The sequence below is a fragment of the Panthera tigris genome, chromosome D1 (assembly GCF_018350195.1).
Source record: "Panthera tigris isolate Pti1 chromosome D1, P.tigris_Pti1_mat1.1, whole genome shotgun sequence".
NCBI classification, from domain to species: domain Eukaryota; kingdom Metazoa; phylum Chordata; class Mammalia; order Carnivora; family Felidae; genus Panthera; species Panthera tigris.
In genome coordinates, this window is record NC_056669.1 from 4,871,921 (window position 1) to 4,894,731 (window position 22,811).

The 22,811-nt window shown below is 42.9% G+C and overlaps 1 long non-coding RNA gene across 3 annotated transcripts in view; it reads left to right on the forward strand.

Moving 5' to 3' along the window:
* The window catches only part of LOC122231142, a 103,714-nt gene that overhangs the window by 18,376 nt on the left and 62,527 nt on the right, over positions 1-22,811 (forward strand). For 2 of the 3 annotated variants that reach the window (XR_006208296.1, XR_006208297.1), the window contains exons 2-5: positions 7,964-8,255; positions 10,143-10,332; positions 11,775-11,951; positions 13,215-13,307. This is a non-coding gene — a long non-coding RNA (uncharacterized LOC122231142). Of the gene's footprint in view, positions 1-7,963; positions 8,256-10,142; positions 10,333-11,774; positions 11,952-13,214; positions 13,308-18,972; positions 19,179-22,811 lie in introns of all 3 variants that reach the window. The other variant, XR_006208298.1, reaches the window with a different exon arrangement.

Consider the following 22,811-nt stretch of genomic DNA (forward strand, 5'->3'; position numbering starts at 1 on the left):
AGGGATGTGCCAAGAACCTTAAACAAGACCCCACCTGCCCCTTTCATTCCTCTGCCAACCCAAAGCCCTTGTGAGCAGCTACCACAACTGTCCCCTTGGTCTGTCCGTGAGTCTCGTCCTCTGCCGACATCTGTACTCGCCTGTCCCCTTCTGCTTGGATGCTGTGGTGGCCTCCTCTGTGGTCTGCCTGCTGCCAGCATCCCCCCCATCTGCTCCCTGCAGTGCAGCCAGGGTGGGCTCCCCAAGGCAGATTTGAGGACCCTGAGGATGACCTGGCTAACCCCCTACCCACTCCCTACTGCCTGGGAACAAGGTCCAAGGCCCTCAGTGTGGCTGCCACAGTGCCCCAGACCTGCTTCTGTTTCCAGCTGCAGCGAACCCACAGCCCACCTTTCTCCTGGTGCTGTGTGGTGGCTTGGCTGGCAGTGGACCTCTGACAGCCAGTCTCTCCTGTTGCTGGCATCCAACACCACTGGCTCCAGGAAGTCCCCCTGCTGCTCCCCTGCCATCTCCATCACGCTGTCTGGGATCTCCTGTTCCCATAGCATCCAGCACCAGGGAGCCTAGGAAGGTTCTGTGTGCAGTCATGTCCTGTTGCTGCTGGAATACAGTACCACCTTCATAGCAGCTTAAAAACTCCACAAACTTCTCTTCCAGCTCTGTTGGTCACAAGCTTGAAATGAGGTCCCTCTGCGCTAAAAGTAAAGGTGTTCACAGGGCCACATTCTTTTCTCAAGGCTCTAGGGGGTGATTCATTTCCTGGCCTTTCCCTGCTTCTAGAAGCCACCTGTATTTTTTGGCATGTGGCCTTTCCTCCTCCAAAGCCTGCAGGTACCCACAGGTAGAATCTTCACTGGGCCTCTCTGTCCCCTTCAGTCTCCCCCTTCTGTTCTACAGGACCCTGGGATTATGGTGGGCACAGTAATTCCATCTGTGCACTTCCTTCCCCCTCACCACATGCAGGACCTACTCCCACCCCTCCCGTTTGGGGATGAAGACATGGGTATCTTGAGGAACCGGTTTTACACCTATCGTAATTTGTTATTTGACTTAACTTTTGCCAGCCTGGCATGCATGAAGTGGATCTTCTTAACTTGGATTTGCTGGAGGCATGTTTTGGGTTTAGAGGCAGCAATACCACACTTAAGTGTTGTTGACATTTGGGGTGTCTTCCTGGCTTGGATCCCATGCAGGAATATGTGGGAAGAAAACAGATGTGCAGTTGAAAGCCCTGCATTTGAGTTTGGATTGATGAGCTGCGTGGCCACAGACCTATGCGTACTGAGTCTCTCTTGTCCCCTCAGAGTTGTTTTAAGAAGTGTGTCTTTAACTGACTTAGCCGAACCAGGGAACATGAGCAGGATCAAATTGGAGTCTTGTGCGTGAGAATGAGGGCAGAAGGTGACGGAGCTAAGCCATCACACTTCTGAGAACCCCACAAAACCAAGGCCCAGCCCTCTGCCTGGGCTTGGTGTTACCTTGATCTTCCACATGAAGGGATGAAGTGTTGTGACCCTTGGAGCCGAGACAGTTACATATCAGTAATGTCCTCCACACAGCAACAACCCCTTAACCATTAGCTGGGGGTGGATTTTTGTTGTCTGAATAGGGTTTTCATCCAAAGTACAGTTTCAAAGAGGCTTGCTTGCCATAGCCAAGCTCTACATGGAAGACGGAATTCTGATGTCTTTTATTAGCTCCCCTCGGGTGGAAATCTGTGGCCTCTGTAAAGGCTGTCACGTGTGGTTGGGAAACTGACCTGCAGCTCTAGGATGCCTTGTCAGTGCGACAGGTGGGAGATGGAATCCAAGCCCTTTTCCACTCGCCAGGCCAGTGCACAGGTGTATGGGGCTTCCTCTGCCCAGGGGAAGGAATCCTTCCTTCTCCTTTGCACAAAGGCATATTATAGGCAACTGAAGCTCTCCATGCATGTATGATAGCACAGCAAGTTTCCCCCAATGTCCAGCAGAAATCTAGAAAGCAATCCTGTCCTACATCTACACAGGCAGGGACCCTAAACCATTGTGGTTCTTAATTTCGGTCACATGTAGCAATGGACACAGACATTGATATGCTTAAAAATAATGGACTCTCATGGGGCGCCTGGGTGTCTCAGTCGGTTGAGTGTCCAACTTTGGCTCAGGTCATGATCTCACAGCTTCTGGGTTCAAGCTCTGCATTGGGATCTGTGCTGACAGCTCAGAGCCTGGAGCCTGCTTCGGATTTTGTGTCTCCCTCTCTCTCTCTCTCTGCCCCTCCCCTGCTGGCTCTCTCTCTCTCTCTCTCTCTCTCTCTCTCAAAAATAAATAAACATTAAAAAAATAATGAGTTCTGTCCATAATTTATTTCCAAAGAAAAATGGGAAATTTACATACCAATGTTCCCAGACATGAGGGTTCTCCTGAATTCCTTCCATGACAGCCTGCTGTGTAGGGTTTGTGCCTCACGGGGCTAGGTGGGGTTGTGGGAGAACTCATTATAGCCTGAACATGTCCTGTGGGGTCCCCAGGCAAGGAGGAACCTTCCTCACCAAGCACGGGATCCCGCCACGTCCCTCTCCCTAGGGGATCCACACAGCATGGGCTCCACAAAACCTGTGTTTCACTCTGGGCTTGATCGGCTGTAAGTCCATAGCCTTCATTCAGGAACCTGATGTATAATACAAAGTGTGACATCACCCTGCCAGTGGCAAAGCCATGTCCTGCGAGTAACTACGATCACTGTCACTAACTGAATGCCTTCATTAAGGGACTCCTAGGTGAGGCCCTCAGTGTGAATGTGTGGGTCAGCTGTCTCCATCTGTAAAAGGAAAGTGAATGTTACAGAGACTATTTATCAATATTGGGTGGTTAATCTACCTGAGGCACTTAGAATAGTGCCTGGTACATAGTGCTCAGTAAGGGTGACTTGCTGTGACGAGGAGCCTAGGATCTGGTGCACTCTCTGCATAGGAATCTCTGCTCAAGACGACCTGAAATCTTACAAGTGGGAACAGCATGTTTTTTTCCACTTAAAAGTTTATTTTGAGGGTAAGCGAGCACAAGTGGGGGAGGGGCAGAGAGAGAATCCCAAGCAGGTTTCTTGCTGTCAGAGCGGAGTCTGATGCAGGGCTCAATCTCAGGAGATCATGACCTGAGCCAAAATCAGGAGTCAGATGCTCAACTCACGGAGCCACCCAGCTCCTGATCTAATTGCCAAAAGGTATTTCAGTCTGTGAACATAATTTATTTACCATTTCTTGGACATTTGAGTTGTTCTCAGCTTTGAGCTATTTGGACACAGCACCTTTATTCCTTTCTTATACAAGACTGGTTTTGGATACAGATCTTCATTTTCGAGTGACTCTCTGGTCCTACAGAAGGTTACTGCTGTTCATTTTCCACACATCCACTGGTGATGTGAGAGGTGAATGGCTCCACATGTCTGCCCACATATGATGTTGTTGGTCCTAGATCTTCCTTTGCGAAGTGGCCTTCAGGTCTTTTGTTCATTTCTTTTTTTGTCTTTTTATTCATATGTGCTATTTGTTTATATACCACAGATGTAAGTCCTTTGTCAGGTATATGTGCTATGACTTTCTTTTCCAGTTAATGCCTTACCCTTTTATTTTTTTACTGGTGTCCTTTAATGCATAGATAGGTGTATATGTTACAGTTTTTTGATGAGGTATATTTTAACATTTTACAACTTTAGTGATTATGTCTCTTTGCTTCTTGGCTAAGAAATCTTTTTCTCAAGATCATGGAGTTATGTTCCTATGTTTTCTAGAATCTCTGTGGATGGTCTTTGATCCATCTTGGTCTAACTCTTGTGTAGGAAGTAATCTATGAATTCAAAGTTCACTTCTGTTCTATAGAAATACCTGGTTGTCCCTGCATTGCTTGTTAATTGTCCTTTCCACATTAAATTGTCCGGCAACTTCTTTTTGGAACTTTATTTTGTATGTGTGGGTCTACTTCATGGCTTGTTATTCTGTTGGTCTATTGGTCGTTATGTCAAAACTATGATTTCCAAAACTGTTTTGGCTGCTTTAGGTCACCTGTCTCTCCCTATAAAACTTAAATTCATCTTGTCATTTTCTACAATAAAATCTTGCTGTACTTTTTGAGATTGTTTTAGATCTGCAGGTCAATTGGAGAAGAAACTGACCTCTTAACATTGAATCCTCCAATCCATGAGCAGAAGAGATCTCTTCATTTAGATCTTCTCTAGTGATGGGATATAATTTTCAGTGACGCTTCTTCTACCTCTTGAAAATTTTCTGAGTGTTTTCTTTTTTTGATGCTATTTTAAATGATATTAAGTTTCATTTTTCAACTATTGATTGCTGATATTATAGAAAAAATGGATTTTTCTCTGTTGACCTTCTATCATGCAGTGTTGCTAAATTTGATTATTAGATCTAGTCAGGTTTTGTTCTGTTTCTGGTAAATTGCTTAGGAGTTTTTGCATAAACAGTTATCATAACTTATAAATAAAGTTTTAGCTCTTGCTAACTTTTGTGACTTGGATGTACTTCTCTTTTTATTGCATTAGCTATGACCTCTAGTGAGATGTTAAATACAACTGGCCAGAACAGACCTATTTTCCTTGTTCCCAATTTTAGGGGGCACAGTCTTTTCACCATTATGATAGCTGTAGGTTTTTTTTGTGGGTACACTTTAACAGGTTTTCTGAGAGTTGTCCTAAGTGTGTGTTGATATTTTTTGAAGTTTTTATGCATCTACTGAAATCATTCTGTGGTCTTACTCCTTTATCTCTTAATGTGGTGAACTGAGTTAATTTTTAGATGTTAAACCAATATTGCATTCCAGGATCAAACTTCATCTGATTGCGAGATTTAACTTTCTGAATATTTTGTTGAGAATGTTTGTGTATATGTTCCTCAGCAGTAGTGGTCTATAGTGTCTGTTTCTTGTAATGTCTTTGCTTGGTTTTGTGTTGGAATGATGCTGCCTTCTTAAAATGAGTTGGGAATATTTTTTCATGAATGAGTTGGTGTAGCATCCTTTTTGATCAAATTCCTTAAATTATGGCCAAAATTCACCAGTAAAATCCTCTTGGCATGGAATTTTCTTTGTGGGATGCTTTTGAATTATGGATTCAGTTACTTTAATACATAAAAAATCTCTTCAGACTTTACATTTCTTCCTGGTCAGTTTTGGTAATTTGTTTCATTCCAGGAATGTATTGACCTAAAAAAAAAACTTGTCAAACGTATTAAACAACTGTTCATAAAATTATTTTTAATGTCTATGGACTGTAGTGATGTGTTTTAGTTTGTAATATTCCCTTTAGACTGCTAACTTGCTAAGCTGGTGGCATATTAGTGTAAACTTTTTCAAAGAATCAACTTAAACATCTTTCCCTATTGTGTTTGCTGTTTAATTGACTTCCATTATAGTTTCCTTCTTTCTGCTGGCTTTGGCTTTACTTCACTCTTTTTGTTAAACTTAAAATGAAGACTTAAATCATTTCACAAATTTCATCTCAAGGTATAGGTCTCCATCTGAGCCCTGTTTTTGAATGGAAGCTGCCTGCATCTTTGTTCTCCTGATGCTCCCATTGACATGTGTTAGATCGCTTGATACTCTCTCACGGGTCACCGAGGTGGTTTTCTTCTCTCTGCTTCAGTTTGTATCATTTATGTTTTTTATTCAAGTGTAATTTACTTAGTGTTAGATTAGTGTCAGGTGTACAGTGATTCAGCATTGCTATATATTACTCGGTGCTCACCATGGTAAGTGTTCTCTTAATTCCCTTCACCTGTTTTACCCCTCCCCCCATCCACCTCCCCTCTGGCGACCACACTCTCTGTTTTGTTTCTCTTCTCATCTATGTTCATTTATTTTGTTTCTTAAATTCCATGTATGAGTGAAATCGTATGGTATTTCTTTCTCTGACTTCTTTCACTTAACTTTATGCCCTATGGGTCCATCCGTGTTGCAAATGGCAAGATTTCATTTTTTTATGGCTGAGTGATATTCCATCCTATACTTTATCCATTTGTCTACAGATGGATACTTGGATTGTTTCCATATCTTGGCTATTTTAAATAATGCTGCAATAAACATAAGGGTGCATATATCTTTTTGAATTAGTGTTTTTGTATTCTTTGGGCACTCGATAGTGGGATTATTGGATCATAGGGTACTTTTATTTGTACCTTTTTGAGGAAACTCCATACTGTCTTACACGGTGGCTGTGCCAGTTTGCATTCCTAACAGTGAGTGTGTAATGAGGGATCCTTTTTCTCCACATCCTCCCCAACAATTACTTGTCTTTTTAAAAATGTTTTTATTAAAAAATAAATAAATAAAGATGTTTTTATTATTTATTTTGAGAGAGTGAGAACAAGAAGGGGAAGGGGTAGTGAGAGAGGAAGAGAGAATACTAAGCAGGCTCCATGGAGCCCGGTGCAGGGCTTCATTCCATAACCATGAGACCATGACATGAACTGATATCAAGAGTTGGATGCTTAACCAACTGAACCACCCAGGCGACACTTTGATTTTGTTTTTGTTTTGTTTTGTTTTTTGTTTTGTTTTTGATAATAGCCATTTTGACAGGTGTCAGGTAAATCTGTTGAAATGACCATACAGTTTTATTTTTATCCTGTCTCTTACTGACGTGATGTATCACATTGATTTGTGAATACCGAATCACCCTTGCATCCTTGGAAGAAATCCCACTCAATCATGGTGAATGATGTTTTTAAATGTTGTTTTGGTTTGGTTTGCTAATATTTTGTTGAGGGTTTTCCCATCTGTGTTCATCAAAGATATGGGCCTGTAGTTCTCCTTTTGTGTAGTGTCCTTACTGGTCTTGTTATCAGGGTAATGGTGGTCTCCTATAATGAATTTGAAAGCTTAGTTTCCTCTGTTCTGGAATAGTTTGAGACTAATGGCATTAGGTGTCACGCTTGCACCTCTTCATCGGCAATGCATTGGTGTCACACTAGCACCCCTTCATCGGCGATGCAGGGGTGTAAAGCTTGCACCCTTTCATCTGCGATGCACAGTGTCACAATTGCACCCATTCATTGGTGATGCAGGGGTGTCACACTTGCACCCCCCATGGGTGATGGAGGGGTGTCGCTGTTGCACTCTATTGGTGATGCAGGGGTGTCACATTGGCACCCCCATCAGCGATGGAGTAGTGATGGCACTGTTAAATCTGATATTATCTGAATGGCTCTTTTCACTTTCACAGCTGAGGAAGCAGACATCTGTTAAGGGTAAGGGTTAGGATTAGGATAAGGGGTAGGAGTAGGGGTAGGTCATCCTGCACTCCCCAGCGGCGATGGAGTGGTGTCATGCTTACACCCCCCCCCCCCCCCATCGGCAATGGAGTAGTGATGTCGCTAATTAAATCAGAAGTTTCCTGAATGCCTTTTTAAACTTTCACAGCATAAGAACCAGGCATCTGTTAGGGTTAGGGTTAGGGTAGGGATAGGTCATGCTTGCACCCCCCCCTTCAAGGATGGAGGGGTACCATCCTACATACCCGCATCGGCGATGGAGGGGTGTCATGCTTGCACCCCCCAACTATGATGGAGGAGTGTTGCCACTCTTATTATTTTTTTATTATTTTATTTGTGTGTGTGTGTGTGTGTTGCCACTCTTAAATCAGACGTTTCCTGAATGGCTCTTTTCACTTTGACTGCTGAAGGAGCAGGCTTCTGTCTAGTCCATTTTTCTTTTGTTATCTTTGGGATAGTTGAACACATACACCAGATTTCCCCAGCCATTATTACAGACATGCAGAATTTCTTCTACCAGCTGACACCTCTCATCCACTGAGCCACTGGATTCCTATAGCACATCCCACAAGCTCCCAGAAACTGGGCTGTAACTGTGGACAGCAGCACTGTCCCATTGTCTTCTGATGGTATTTCAATGGGCTCGTCATTATCATCTTGGGTTACCCGAGTATCTTCTGACACCTTCTCTTATTTTTCCAGTAGGCCACTGCTAGGAGCCTGACAGGGAACCCGAAGCAGGGAGGGATCCCAGGAGAAGCCCAGCTACCACTTGGCTCCCACAAAATGGTCGCCTTGAGACTCTTTATAGAAGAGGAGAAAATACCACCACCACCACCACCACCACCACCACCACCACCATTTAATAACCCTGCCCTAAATGTGGAGAAAGCAACCACCCACCCCCAAAGGAAACTCCGACAGGGTACATGTATACTACATACAGCATTGATCAAGTAATTTGCATCAATAAGTGATGTTGTACTTTTGACTGGTAAGTCTAAATCTAAATCACTCGGAGGTGATTTTATTCTCTGAAGTCACCCCAATCTATATTGTTGGCCCAGGGAAGATTTGTTGTCCCTATTGGTTGTATTGGTGTAGTCTCTTCGGGCCTCTTCATGGGAAGGTCCATTTCACCGATTGGAAGAGACAGTAAAACCCTCATGTGGCCATTCATAGGAGTCACTATTTAGGGAACAAGTGATTATGCTACCTTTGCAAGGTCAGGATATCACAGCTGTTTAATGAATGTCACTGGGCAGGCAGTGCCTCTAATACTAGAAATGCTAGAGGTGATGATTTTGGTAAACAGTCAGGATTGTGTTTGTTGAGTCCCTTTTGCTTCTTTTAATATTTCCTTGATTGTATACCTGTGTTGGGTCAAAAATTGGTTTGATATTTAGTTCATAGGTTATTTTTATCTTAGTGTTAACTATCAGGTTGTCTGCTCTGATATAACCTTGTGCAAGGAGAACAATTTCTTGTTACTCATACTAGCATTATTGCTTCTATTGTTAAATTAACCCAGTATTAAGTTAGGAGTTGGTTGCATAGTTTTGGTATTAAGATCTTAAGATCGTATGCCAATGGCTGAGCCCTACTAATAACTGTCATCACCACATCCCTAACAGCTCTTACAGTCCATGAATCATATTCTTGTCCTTTCTAACAGCCTCATTTCAATTCCTTACACCCTTCCATCGGCGATGGACGCTCTTGCACTCCCCCATCAGCGATGGAGGGGTGTCACACTTGCAATCCCTTCATCTGTGATGAAGTGGTGTCATGCTTGCATTCCCACCATTGGCCATGTAAGGGTGTCCCACTTGTGCCCCGTCATGGGCCATGGAGGGGTAAGCCACCTGAGCCCCTTCATGGGCTGTGTAGTGATGTCACACCTACATGGGCCATGGAGGAGTGAGCCGTCTCTGCCCCTTCATGGGCTATGTGGGGGAGAGCCACCAGCACCCCTTCATCAGCAATGAAGGGATTTGCTGCCTGCACCCCCACATCGGTGTCTTGTATCCTTCCATCGGCGTAGTGGGGTGTGCTGACTGCAACTGCGTATGGGCGTCCTGCACCCCTTCATCGGCGATGTGGGAGTATGCTGCCTGCCCCCTTAATTGGCAACTTGTACCCCTTCATCAGTGTTGTGGGAGCATGCTGCCTGCACCCCTCATGGCCACTACAGTATTTGTACTATCTGTAGTTTCAGGTACCCACCTGGGGTCTCTGGACATATCCCCATGGATAACAGGGTTGGGTGGGGTGCTATTGTAGTCTTTTTCCTTTGTATCACATCTCCCCACATGACCCTCGTCTCTAGATAAATCTCACAGGATCAGGAGCCACTTTTCCTTGCACTTTCTTCTTAGTGGAAACATCTTGCCTTTGCTTAGCATGGCCGCTTTGCCCTCTCCGCCATCTCCTGGAGGTTCCCTTACCCTTGCAGTGCTCTCCACTCACTGCTTTAGGGTGTGCAGTCTGTCTCCTGTCGCAGTTATGCACAAATGGTAATTTGTACCTGGAGTGGCCTCAGGAAACTGCCTCAAGATGGGACTCTCAGACTGGACTACTCTGCTCTCTGGTGGACATACAAATAAGTAGCTTCCTTGTTGGCAGAAGAGAATATTGATCATTGGTGGCAAGAGGCGATTTCACATTTGCTCATGTTACCACTGGTGCTGGTGTGGAGTGATGGAGGACAGCACGTTGGAGGATTGCAGGTGGAGTCGTCACTGTGGCCATGGGGGGCAGTTACAGAGATTGTTCAGGGTCAGTTTTGGGTATCTGGGGTATATGCAGGAAATAGGATAGATTGAAAGCAAGGGCGAAACATAGGGCCTCATGAGTGGATTATCTTGTGTTTTGTTGCCAGGAGAAGCAGCTCCCCCACCGTCTGAGGGAAATAGTCTTACCCCACCCCCAGGACCCCTCAAGAAAAGGTTTCAATGGCTTCACCTAAGACAATACCGTCGTGACAGAGAGCAGTGATCTTCAGCCTCCACGTCTGCTATCTGTGTTTACTTCCTGGAAAATAACGGAATGCCAGTGTACTCCAAATGGAAGTATGGGATCAGGTCCATACAGGATTAGGTGCCCATGCAGGGGAGTAGCAGGGTATTACCACTTCACACTGGTAGGAGACTGGGGAACAAGTATGGGTGTGGATTTACAGAGTATTAAACAAAAGAGAGTGGCGTACGATAGGCCAGACATGGATACAGGGTTCCTCTTGCAGGAAATGTGATTTAACATGTTGCCTTGAGAACTGAGAATGGTCATAATAATGACTCAGTGGCTGCCTTCAGTCAACTAGGTTGAAATGCCAGAGCTTCCCTGACTTTCTCAGGGAAGGAAGACTCCAAGGTCCGAGGGAGATGGGAATGGGGACCTGTTGTGTGCACACCTGCTCGTTTACCACAAAGTTGGTGGCTTATGAGAACAAAACCGTATTCTCTCACGGTTCTGGAGGCCAGGAACCCAAAATTCATTTCACGGAGACTAAGGTGTCAGCAGGGCTGTACTCCCTCTGGAGATCCCAGGGCTCCAGGGAACAGTGTATCCCTTCCCTCTGGTAGCTCCCGGTGGCCACCAACCTCCCTTGGCTTGTGCCCACATCACCCCAGTCTGTCTCCATGGACACAGTGCCTCCTCTTTTGTCAAGTCTCCCTTTGCTTCTCTAAGGATGCTCGTGATTCCATGTAGGGCTCACTCAGACAACCCAGGACTCAAGATCCTTAACTAGATCCCATTGATGGGAGTTAGATCCCAGGTATCAGGGCTTGATTTCTTTGAGGGCCATTGTGCAGCCTAGTACAATGTGTCCTTCCATAGGGAGACAGCCAAACCGTGCTAGCCCCGTGCGGTGGGCTGCTCACCGGTGAGCGGTGCCAGGGCATGCACTGCTGATAGACACTGCAGCAGGACCGAATCTCCAGGGAATTATGTCCAGAGGGGAGAAAGCGAATCCTGAAAGGGTCACACGCTTTTCGATTCCACTTGTGTAATACTCTCGAGGGGACAAAATCATAGAAATGGAGAGCAGATGAGGGATTGCCAGGCATCACGAAGATGACGGGGGCAAGAAGGAGGTGGGAATGTCTGCTCTAAGAGGACAACACGGGGGTCCCTGTGGAGGGCCCGATGCTCTGTTTCTCATGTGCATCGCTTTTGAAATCCCGGCCGTGATCCCGTCCTACAGGCAGAGAGAACGTAGGGCATCTTCACGGTGTTTGCCAATCACACACAGTCCCAGCAACCCCACAGCCGCCCACCTTGCTACATCTGTCCCCACGGCTCTGGCTGGTGTCCCGTTGCCCCAGTTGAGCCGTGTTCCTAAGGGAGGAAGCCATCTCGCTAACGCGGCTCCCGCACCGTTTCACTCTCTCCTGCACACCTGGGGGTTTCCTCGGGACGGCCATCCTGTGCACCTGCGGCTGATTCTCCCGGCCCACGGGGGGCAATCGCTTCCCATCCACCACCACCTGTTTGTCTTCCTACGTCCTAGCGTTGCACGTGCCAGCACCTGCAGATCTTCCCTCTGTCAGCTGAGTCTGAGCCGGCTTCCTCTCCCACTGGGCTCTAGTTCTCATCTCATTAAGGAACGACACTCACCTCGCTGAAGCTCACGGTGAAGTCTCAACGCCCAGTTTGCAGACTACGTGGCACCATTTTACAGACACACGTAATCACTCCCTTTGTTTAAAAATTCCTTCCTTCTCCCACCGCCCGGGCCGCTGCTCACCAGTGTCTGTGTTGGTCTGTCCTCATCTTCTTCCCACCTGCCATCAGCTTTCCGCCCGTCCTTACTCTGGGGCGATCGCAGCCAGCCTCAGGCTTCTATCTACAAGCAGCTGGGGCCTCCAGGTCTCTAAGCTCTGCCCCCAGCTCTTCATGTCTCCAGACGCCTGACTCCATCTGCGCACCACACAGGTGCTACCCTCCCCAGCCTCTGCTACCTCCCTGAAGGCTTCTCCTCTCCCCCTCCCCTTGTTTACTGGGCTGCGGCCACACCGGCCCCCTCTCTGCTCCCTGAGCATGTCAGGCACACACTCCTGCTTCAGGCCTTTGCGCTGGCTTTGCCTCTCTCTGTCCGGAATGTTCTCCCATGTGCCCAGATGACATACTCCTCATTTCTGTCATATCTTTACTCTGACGTCACCTGCTCAGTGGAGCCTCTGCTAGCTCTCTATCTAAAACAATACTGCTCCTTCTCCAACCCAAACACCTGATCTCCCTTCCCCGCATTCTTTTTCTTCCTGGCCGTGGGCATCGTCTGTTTTTCTTACTTCCTTGCTGTCTGTTGCCTACTGCAGTCCCTGCCAGAATGTCAGCTCTATGGGGTCCAAATACCAAACTAGCTTTGTTTAGGGCTGTTTCCTTACGCCTCTACAACAGTGCCTAACTCCTACAAAGGCTCAGACACCACTTGCTGAGTAAGTGTTGGGATTTCGTATTAGTTTGTTGGGTCCGCCATCACAGAGTACCACAGACTAGGTGGCTTAAGCAACGAAATTGATTTATTTATTTTCTCATACTTTAGATCAAGGTGTGGGCAGGGTGGGTCTCCTCTCTCCGTGGCTGGTGGATGACCTCCTTCCCACTGTCTTGACGTAGTCTTCCTTCTGTGTATGTAGGTGTCCACTCTCTTCTTATGGGACACCAGTTATCAGATTAGGGTCCCTCCCCCCAAATAAGCTCACTCAACCTCCAGTTTACCTTTCAAGAGCTGGTATCCAAGTACAGTCACATGGGTAGTTAGGACTTCAAAGTATGGATTTTGGGGGAAAATCCATTCAATAACAGGTTTCTGTCTGTAGTACCTAGTCACTACTCACATGGGTTTTTTTTTCTTTCCTGTATGTCCTTGTCCCATTATTTGCTCACCCAGTGCTAATCCCAGTTTGCCCTTAGCCCAAGTTATAACTCTATTTATTTATTGGTATAGGCTTGCATCTGCCCTCTACCTCTATACTCCATGTTCCTGGCTGGCACTGGAATTACATCCTTAGCATCATGCACATCATAACCTCCAGGTGAGGTAAGTATGCTTACTCTCATTTGAAAAATCTGAGGCTCAAAAGAGAGTGGGTCATGTTTCTGAGATCACAGTACTAGTAAGTGCTGTCATTTTGATAACTTGGTTCCCATGGGCTCCAAAGCCCACTTACTTTCATCTAACACACTGTCCCCAAGATGAATGGGGAAAAGCCATACTCAGCCTGACATATAAGTAATGTTACCTGTAAAGCTGGTGTCACATTTCAGGAACAGTTTGAATTTGAATGTCATGTCCTTTTTTTTTTTTTTTTCCTGCTGCAATTTCTTAGATAATCCTTAGATTTCTTAGATTTATCTAAATGTATTTTTCCCTTTGCAAAATTTAGCCACTAAGAATACTAAGAAAGTTTGTTTCCTTTTTAAGAGGTCAGAATTATACAATGAATTCATCATGTCAAGGCAATAGCCATTATTTTATCCTAAAATATAGAGGAAAAGGTCTTTGCCCTTGTTGTAAGACTTTACCATGTGTTCTTGATAACACGCCTGAGCTCTATTGGTGAAAAACCATCGTAGACTTTGAAAGTCAGTTACTTATAGTTAGGAGAATATCATTCTCTCTTTGAGTGCAGCTGATTGTTTAAAATGGAAATTAGAATTTTTCTCCATAGATTTTATATTTGAGAATGAGCTGTGCTTTAAAGAGTATGTTGTATTTGCATTCATGCAAGTTGTGCAGTCATTAAATTGACAGGAAAGTAGCTGTTAATAGTTGTCATTTGGACATGTAGATGGAAATACTGATAGGTCACGGTGTGACCACTTAAACGTGTTGAGCTCTCGTTTCATTTGGCATTTCCAAACCACTGCCCTGAGCTTATGGATGTTGATCAAGTGGCCATGTAATTGTTGTTTTAAATTGGCATCAGGTTCTTAAGTTGTGTACGAGGAAGCTGTTGGTTCTCTACTTCTATGTAGCTCCTGAAAACAGAAGACCAGAGCATTTTATCAAAATAAATTTTGTTTAAAATAAATGTACCTTGTGAATGAGATAAAGGCTTACATAATAATTGGTACTTTTGGAGTCTGATATTAATTTGCAAGTTTAAAATAAGTCTAGGGGTGTCTGGGGGGCTCAATTTGTTAAAGTGTCTGACTTTGGCTCGGGTCATGATCTCACTGCTTGTGAGTTCAAGCCCCATATCAGCCTCTGTGCTGACAGCTGGGAGCCTGGGGCTGGCTTCAGATTTTTTGTCTCCCTCTCTCTGCCCTTCCCCTACTCATGCTCTGTCTCTCTCTCTCTCGAATATAGTGTAAAACATAAAAAAATAATATAAAACATAAAAAAACAAAAAATATTCTAGAATAAATCAATAGACAGTAACATGCTTATAATGACTGGTGATTAAAACAAAGAAATATCCTGAATATCCAAGCATAAATTACTGTTCTTTCTCTAGGAACCCATCATATATCATGTTGACCATTAAGCTGAATGAAAGCATTAATCTTTTAGTAACTTGGAAGAGATAAGCTTACTATCTTAGCTAGTAAAGTTTGGTATATATCATTCTTGTAGACCTATTTTCTTTAATGATCAAAGAATTAATGTGTGGTGTCTTTTATTTGGGTATTCAGGACTAAGATAAGTAACCTGAGACAAATGACTTAAGACCATTTTAGAACTGAGCTGGACTACAAAAGTCAGATCCTGGAGTCATGATAAAGATAGTTTGAACATTCCTTTTCATCAATAAAAAAAGAAGTACAGTTCCCAGATGACAATCACCATGTTGAAGGAGAGTTTCTGGGGTTCCCTCCAACAATGGTACATGATTTTGAGTCAAGGATACAGCCTCCATGACTCTACTTTCACTGAAATGATGGTTCAGATATCAACAATGTTGTCTCATGGAATTTGCAAAACTGATATCCTTTCAGTTTTCGGCATGATTAATTTGCCAAAGAGAAAAAAAATGTTTCCCTCTTTCTGAACCATAATCACATTTGTATTTAGAGTTATCATTAAAAATAGTATTTCTAAAAATAGTTAATAAATAGATGTCAACATAAATTTGCTTGCAAAGTTATCAAATGGAAAACTGTTCCCGAAGCAGTTATTTTCTATTTTACAGGAAAATTAAACTTTTATGTCCCTAGTGCATTTATGTTATATCCTATTCACTATCATGCTGTGTGTGTGTGTGTGTGTGTGTGTGTGTGTGTGTGTGTGTGTGTGTTTGTACACGTGTGTGTATGTGAATAAGTGAAATGTGCAGTATTTGGTCATTTAAAAGGCTTCGCTAATTTAGGCAAAGTCAGCCAGAAACAAATGCAATACATTAAGTCCAAAATAATCATGCAGATTTTCCATCATGAGAAATAGTTGGTTTATCTCAAATGAATTTTCTTTGCTCTTTTCTTTTTAACAAGCAGTCATAGGAGAATATTTTCTTTCTGCTAACCTTGAGGCAGGGCAAGAGCAGATTTGTGCCAGAACACGTGGTCTATATTTATGAGAAACTAGGAAAATTAAGAAAGCCATTTAGTTACAAAGTTTAGTGGGGCCTCATGACTGACTTGGAGTTTTCAACAATATTCTTTTGGGAAATCTTTTATTTACTGGGTTAGTTTTACAGAGCAAACTATATATTTTCTTGGTTGTAAGGAGGAGTTTTAGATACCACAAAGCCCATGTCTCCACTAAAAACTTTTAGCCCATCATGTTCTTACCGACCAGAATTTTCTAACAAGCCACATTAAATTATGCCACTGCCCTGCTTGACAAACAGGATTAGCTTCCCTTTATCTTGTAGGTTGGAGTATAAAATCCTTACCAGGGTTTTTATACTGTTCACCAAACCCTCCAACTCTTCACTCTCTGCCTCTTCCTTCCCCACCTTTTCCAGCTGCTTGGTCTCATTGAAATCCCTAAGTGCTAATATTAAATGGGTAGTAGTGCCACCCTGCCATCCTACTGTATTTCCTGGTCTACTCCCCTACATGACTGCTCCGTAGCTTTCCTTCACTCCTCAAGTCTCTAATACATCAGTCTTGATCCTTCATCTCAGCAGATTCCTTTGTTCCCTATTGCATGAAAAAGCAGAATTAGTTAGCAGATATATCTTGCTGCTCCTAGAGAGGAATTGTCCATGCTCCTGCCTGAAGCCAGCTCCCCCAGCCTTACATTAGATCCCATTAGATTCACTAGATTCAGTTCCTTCCCCCTTCCTTAGGATGTTGGCCACTCTCACCTCCTTGGCATGTCAATTTCCCCCTCTTGACTGCATCATCCCCCAAAGCATATAAACATGTTATTGCTTTTCCCCTAAGAAAAATATACCTCTCTTGATCCCATTCCTCATTCTTAGATACCATTCCATGTTTCTGTTCCCTTTTCTGCCAAAACCGGGGATACATTCATTATTTCCAGTTTCTCTCATCCATGACCTCAAGAAGCTACTCAAATCAGGCTTCTTTTTTTCAAGCTCACCTAACACCTCCATATTGCTAAGCCCCTTGGGCAATACTAGACTTCTTTCTTTATTCTTTGTCTTCATCTTACTTGACCTATGAATAATATTTAGATCAGTGCAAATGTTCACTGTTGGGGAGTAAATGTTTGTATCATGCCCTAAATTTATACGTTAAAACTCTACTCCCCATTATGATGGTTTTAGGAGGTGGGACATTCGGGGAGTAGTTAGGATTAGATGCTATCATGAGGATGATATCCTGAGAGATGGGATTAGTGCCCTTGTAATGAGTCATGAGAGAGCCTGCTTCCTTTTTCTGCTTCTGCCACAAGAGAATACAAAGAAAAATCTGCACCCCAGAAGAGAGTTCTCACCAGAACCTGACCATAATGCTCCCTGATCTTGGACTTGCAGACTCCAGAACTTTGAGAAATACATTTGTATTGTTTATAAGCCACTCATGTGTGGTATTCTGTTATACTAACCAGAACTAAGACACTTTCCTTGATACATCTTCTTCACTTAGTTTGCAATATACCACATCGATCAAGTCTCTTCTTCCTCAGTGTTTTCTTGCTGGTTTCTGTTGTTTCCCCAAACCCTAAATATTGGAGGCTCCATGTCTCAATCCTTACATCTCTTCTTTTTGCCCTTATCACTCTCCTAAATACCTTTTCCCCTGATGATCCTCAAATTTAAATCACCAGCCCAGACCTCCCCCTGAATTCCTGTCTCCTATTTCTCCACTTGATGCCTTTGCTGGTATGTCTAAGAAACGTCTCAAACACATTATATTCAAAACCAAAATTGTGATCCTCTTACAACCTTCTCATTCCACAGTCCTCTTCCCATAATAAATATAAATTCTATTTTTTCAGGTCTTGGGTTTTAAAATTTTGGAGTGTTTTTTGAGTCCCCACTTTGTTTTATACCCTACCCTCATATCAAGTATGTCAGCAGGTACTGTTGGCCTTGCCTTTAAAATATATCTAAATCAGACTCCTTTTCATCCTCTCTGAAATTACCACCCAGGTCCAAGATACCATCATTCTTCATCTGGAACATTGTAGCCACCTTCTCATTGGTATCCTGCTTTCTCCCTCTTTAACTCATAATTTTATTATTATTATTATTATTATTATTATTATTTTAATACAGAAGCCAAAATTGTCCTTTAAAAACTGAAGTATGACTTTGTGACTCTTCGAGTCACAATTATGCTTGTCTTCCAGCTCTCTCAGAGTAAAACCCAAAGTCATTACCCCATGGCTAATGAGATCTTATATTATCTGCCCCCATCCTTGCTAGTCTTTGACCTTATCTTCTACCAGTTTCTCCTTCTCTTACTCTGCTCCACCTATATTGACCTCTTTGCTGTTTTTCAAACACACCAAGTTTTTATCTCACAAACTTTGCAAGCAACTTGGAAATATTTCCTCAGCTATACGCATGGATTGTAGCCTTCCCTCCTTCTGGTCCTGGAGCAAATACTATCTTGTCAATAAGGCTTTCGCAACCACCCTAACTAAATTACACCTTCTTTTCTAACTTTGAATTATCATGCCCATTTATTTTTTTCCATAATACTCATCCCGAGCTCATATATTATATCATTTTGCTTATGTTTTTGGTAAATTATCTGTTCCCCAATTCCCCCATTGAGTATTAGCTCCATGAGGGCAGAGATTGTGGTCTGTTTGTGACTATATCCCTGTTTTGTTTTGTTTTGTTTTGTTTATTTTTTTATTTTTATTTTTTTTTTTAATGTTTATTTATTTTTGAGACAGAGAGAGACAAAGCATGAACGGGGGAGGGCCAGAGAGAGAGGGAGACACAGAATCTGAAACAGGCTCCAGGCTCTGAGCAGTCAGCCCAGAGCCCGACGCGGGGCTCGAACTCACGGACCCTGAGATCATGACCTGAGCCGAAGTCCAACGCTTAACCGACTGAGCCACCCAGGCGCCCCCCTTTTTTTTTTTTAAACAGGGCTTCAATAAATACATGTTGGAAGTTCAAATACATTCATATCTTTATAGTAACTCTTTCCTCTGAGATGTCTTGAATGTTGTTTGTTTTTCAATTTTTTAATCTTTTTTGTAATACAGCATCCTATCAGACAGTTTTCCCTCTCTTATGAAAACAGCTTCTAGTTGCTCTTACTAAAATAATAATAATCACTAGCAGTTATATCATGCTGACTCTGATCTAAATGCTTTATCTATTTTGTAGGTACCAAAACAACCCCATGAAGCAGGAGCTGTTGTAACATCTATTTTCCAAATGAGTTGGCACAGGACATTTAAATTTACACAGGTAGTAAGTGGTGGAGCCAGAATATTGTAAACTCAAGGAATATGGCTCTAAAGGAAGCACTTTCAACCATTGTGTTATGCTGCTTAGAGACAGAAGTTGTGTTAAGGAGGTCTGCAGAAAAGGTGAATAGAGACTTTCATTTGATTTATGGAAGCCAGTTTCTCTTAGTGATGGCATCCAAGTGTTCTTGAAAGTGATTGGATAAATTTGCATAAAAGAATCTGTGGTTATTTCAGGAAGAAAGGTTGAATTATGATTTCATTTCTGGTGCATAATGGTGCTGGAGAAGGTGACAACTCTTATTGCCATAGTGAGACATGGGATCAGAAATAGTTCTGAGTTGTAGCAAGAAGCAATGAGAGTGCTCTGTTCCTGTGATGTGGCAAACCCTGGAACTAGTCCTAATGCAGCTAGCTAGCTCTCCTGTAAGCAACTGGGCAGGTGAACTGAAAAGCTGGCTCAGGGAAGCTTGAAAACTGGGCCCATTAGGGCAAGACATCATCTCAACTGAACCCTAAGCTGTCCTCATAGGGCCTTTGGGAAAAGTTTCCTCTGCAGGAGCACAGCCTCCTACAGTCTTCTGGCCAGTTTTTGCTATTATTCCTAAAAAGTTTCTCTTCACAGCGAGAACTCCATAATCACTAACCCCTGAGGTGACAGGAACTCTGTAAAAACCTGCCTTGACCTCACCACTCTGGGACTGCCTTATGCCTTATGAATATGCATAGGTGAGGGAATGACAGAGCATTGATCCTCAGAGTCCTGGCCCCTTCTCTGAGCATAATGCTGGGGAATATGTTCTTCCATCCTCAGAATCTTTACGGCTGTGAGTAGATGCTGCCTTACTCCTTGAGATAACTTCTGAACCCCCAGTACCATGCTTCCAACACAGCCTGCTGATGCTAGGTTTTAAATCTCCACTTGGAAACAGGGTTAGGGCAAAGCTGAAACTCACTGCTGTTTTGATGTATGAAAGAGAAGAGAATCTGAGAGATTCAGAATGAATGAACTTTCTGTTACAGTACCTGATGGTTGGTAACTCCAAGCATAGCAGAGATAGCGTCCCATTAATTGCACTCATACCTTAAAGAAAGATGACCAGGTGTACTTCCAAGTCCATCACAAATGTTATCTTATTGACTTCCTTCAGGCTAAATGTTAAACCACTGTTTCCACATTTCCTTGCCTTGATCCTAATTTGTATGCTGTTAGCCATTAGTTGATATCTCTGTCTCTCCCCACTAGCCAGTAAATTCCTCAAGGGTAGGATCCATCTCTTGTTGATCTACTTACCCTTAGACTTAGTTGTGCCTGACATGGTAAGACTCTTGCTATATACTTGATAATTGATTGGACAAATGAATGAGTCATGGGCGGACAAAGAATTTCTCTTTTCAGATTATGTTATTGCTACTGGATATACATTTTGTTTTAACAAAAACTTTATCAAGAGATGGTGTCATATTGAAGTAGAGATTTGTGGCAGATATTTTGGGACAATTGTTCTTTACAAAATTATGCTTCAAAAGATGTTTCCTTTATACAAAGTTGGTATCTAATATTCATGTGTTAAATAAACTGAATTGGATTTATGGAACAGTAGGAAGAGCAGATCTGCTTATAGTCCCATTTTTGCCACTAACCTTGAACAAGGAGGTTGACTTAAGTCCCTTCTTGCTCTTTGGTTATATGGCTTTGTGAATTTATATGTGGAATAAACTATACATTTATTTCCTAGTAAAATTAGTGAAAAGGCAGATAAAAACACCCAGCCCCCCTCAAAGCAGAGCCTACTTCTCTGATAAGAAAATAATGTAAGGAATTTTCTGTTAGGCTGCATTGGTTATGGATTATTTTGCAGTTGTGGCACTAATCTCAGAAAAGGCTATTGTTTGAACATTTGACTCATGATAGATATAAATCGAAACCCATATACTTTCTGTTGTTCAAATGGATGTAATTTTAACACCTTCAGAATACTTCATAGATTGTTGGAAAAGTTCCATGAGACCAACAATAAAATTGTAGCATAATCTATTGTCTGATTTGGAGGGCTTTATTTTTTTTTTATTTTTTTTTTCAATATATGAAGTTTATTGTCCAATTGGTTTCCATACAACACCCAGTGCTCATCCCAAAAGGTGCCCTCCTCAATACCCATCACCCACCCTCCCCTCCCTCCCACCCCCATCAACCCTCAGTTTGTTCTCGTTTTTTAAGAGTCTCTTATGCTTTGGCTCTCTCCCACTCTAACCTCTTTTTTTTTTTTTTCTTCCCCTCCCCCATGGGTTTCTGTTACGTTTCTCAGGATCCACATAAGAGTGAAACCATATGGTATCTGTCTTTCTCTGTGTGGCTTATTTCACTTAGCATCACACTCTCCAGTTCCATCCACATTGCTACAAAAGGCCATATTTCATTTTTTCTCATTGCCACGTAGTATTCCATTGTGTATATAAACCACAATTTCTTTATCCACTCATCAGTTGATGGACATTTAGGCTCTTTCCATAATTTGGCTATTGTGGAGAGTGCTGCTATAAACATTGGGGTACAAGTGCCCCTATGCATCAGTACTCCTGTATCCCTTGGGTAAATTCCTAGCAGTGCTATTGCTGGGTCATAGGGTAGGTCTATTTTTAATTTTCTGAGGAACCTCCACACTGCTTTCCAGAGCGGCTGCACCAATTTGCGTTCCCACCAACAGTGCAAGAGGGTTCCCGTTTCCCCACATCCTCGCCAGCATCTATAGTCTCCTGATTTCTTCATTTTGGCCACTCTGGCTGGCGTGAGGTGATATCTGAGTGTGGTTTTGATTTGTATTTCCCTGATAAGGAGCGACGTTGAACATCTTTTCATGTGCCTGTTGGCCATCCGGATGTCTTCTTTAGAGAAGTGTCTATTCATGTTTTCTGCCCATTTCTTCACTGGGTTATTTGTTTTTCAGGTGTGGAGTTTGGTGAGCTCTTTATAGATTTTGGATACTAGCCCTTTGTCCGATATGTCATTTGCAAATATCTTTTCCCATTCCGTTGGTTGCCTTTTAGTTTTGTTGGTTGTTTCCTTTGCTGTGCAGAAGCTTTTTATCTTCATAAGGTCCCAGTAGTTCATTTTTGCTTTGAATTCCCTTGCCTTTGGGGATGTGTCAAGTAAGAGATTGCTATGGCTGAGGTCAGAGAGGTCTTTTCCTGCTTTCTCCTCTAGGGTTTTGATGGTTTCCTGTCTCACATTCAGGTCCTTTATCCATTTTGAATTTATTTTTGTGAATGGTGTGAGAAAGTGGTCTAGTTTCAACCTTCTGCATGTTTCTGTACAGTTCTCCCAGCACCATTTGTTAAAGAGACTGTCTTTTTTCCATTGGATGTTCTTTCCTGCTTTGTCAAAGATGAGTTGGCCATATGTTTGTGGGTCTAGTTCTGGGGTTTCTATTCTATTGATTTGGAGGGCTTTATAGCTCCATTGCTAAGAGAATAAAATAATATCTTGGTAAACTGGAATCTATGAGGATCACTAATTGTTAATTAACCTCTACATTGTTATAAACTTTCCAAAAATACAATAATAGTATTGCTTTGATTTATAAGAAAAGTTCTCCCACATCCAGTAGGTACTACATATAACTTACTACCACAAAATCTTATATTGATCCACTTACTGTTATTAATCACCAGATAATGACATACATGTATATTTTCTGCAACTCTGCTGTTAGGTTTGAGCAGATTCAAGCCCACAGGTCTGTGCCTTGAAGCAAA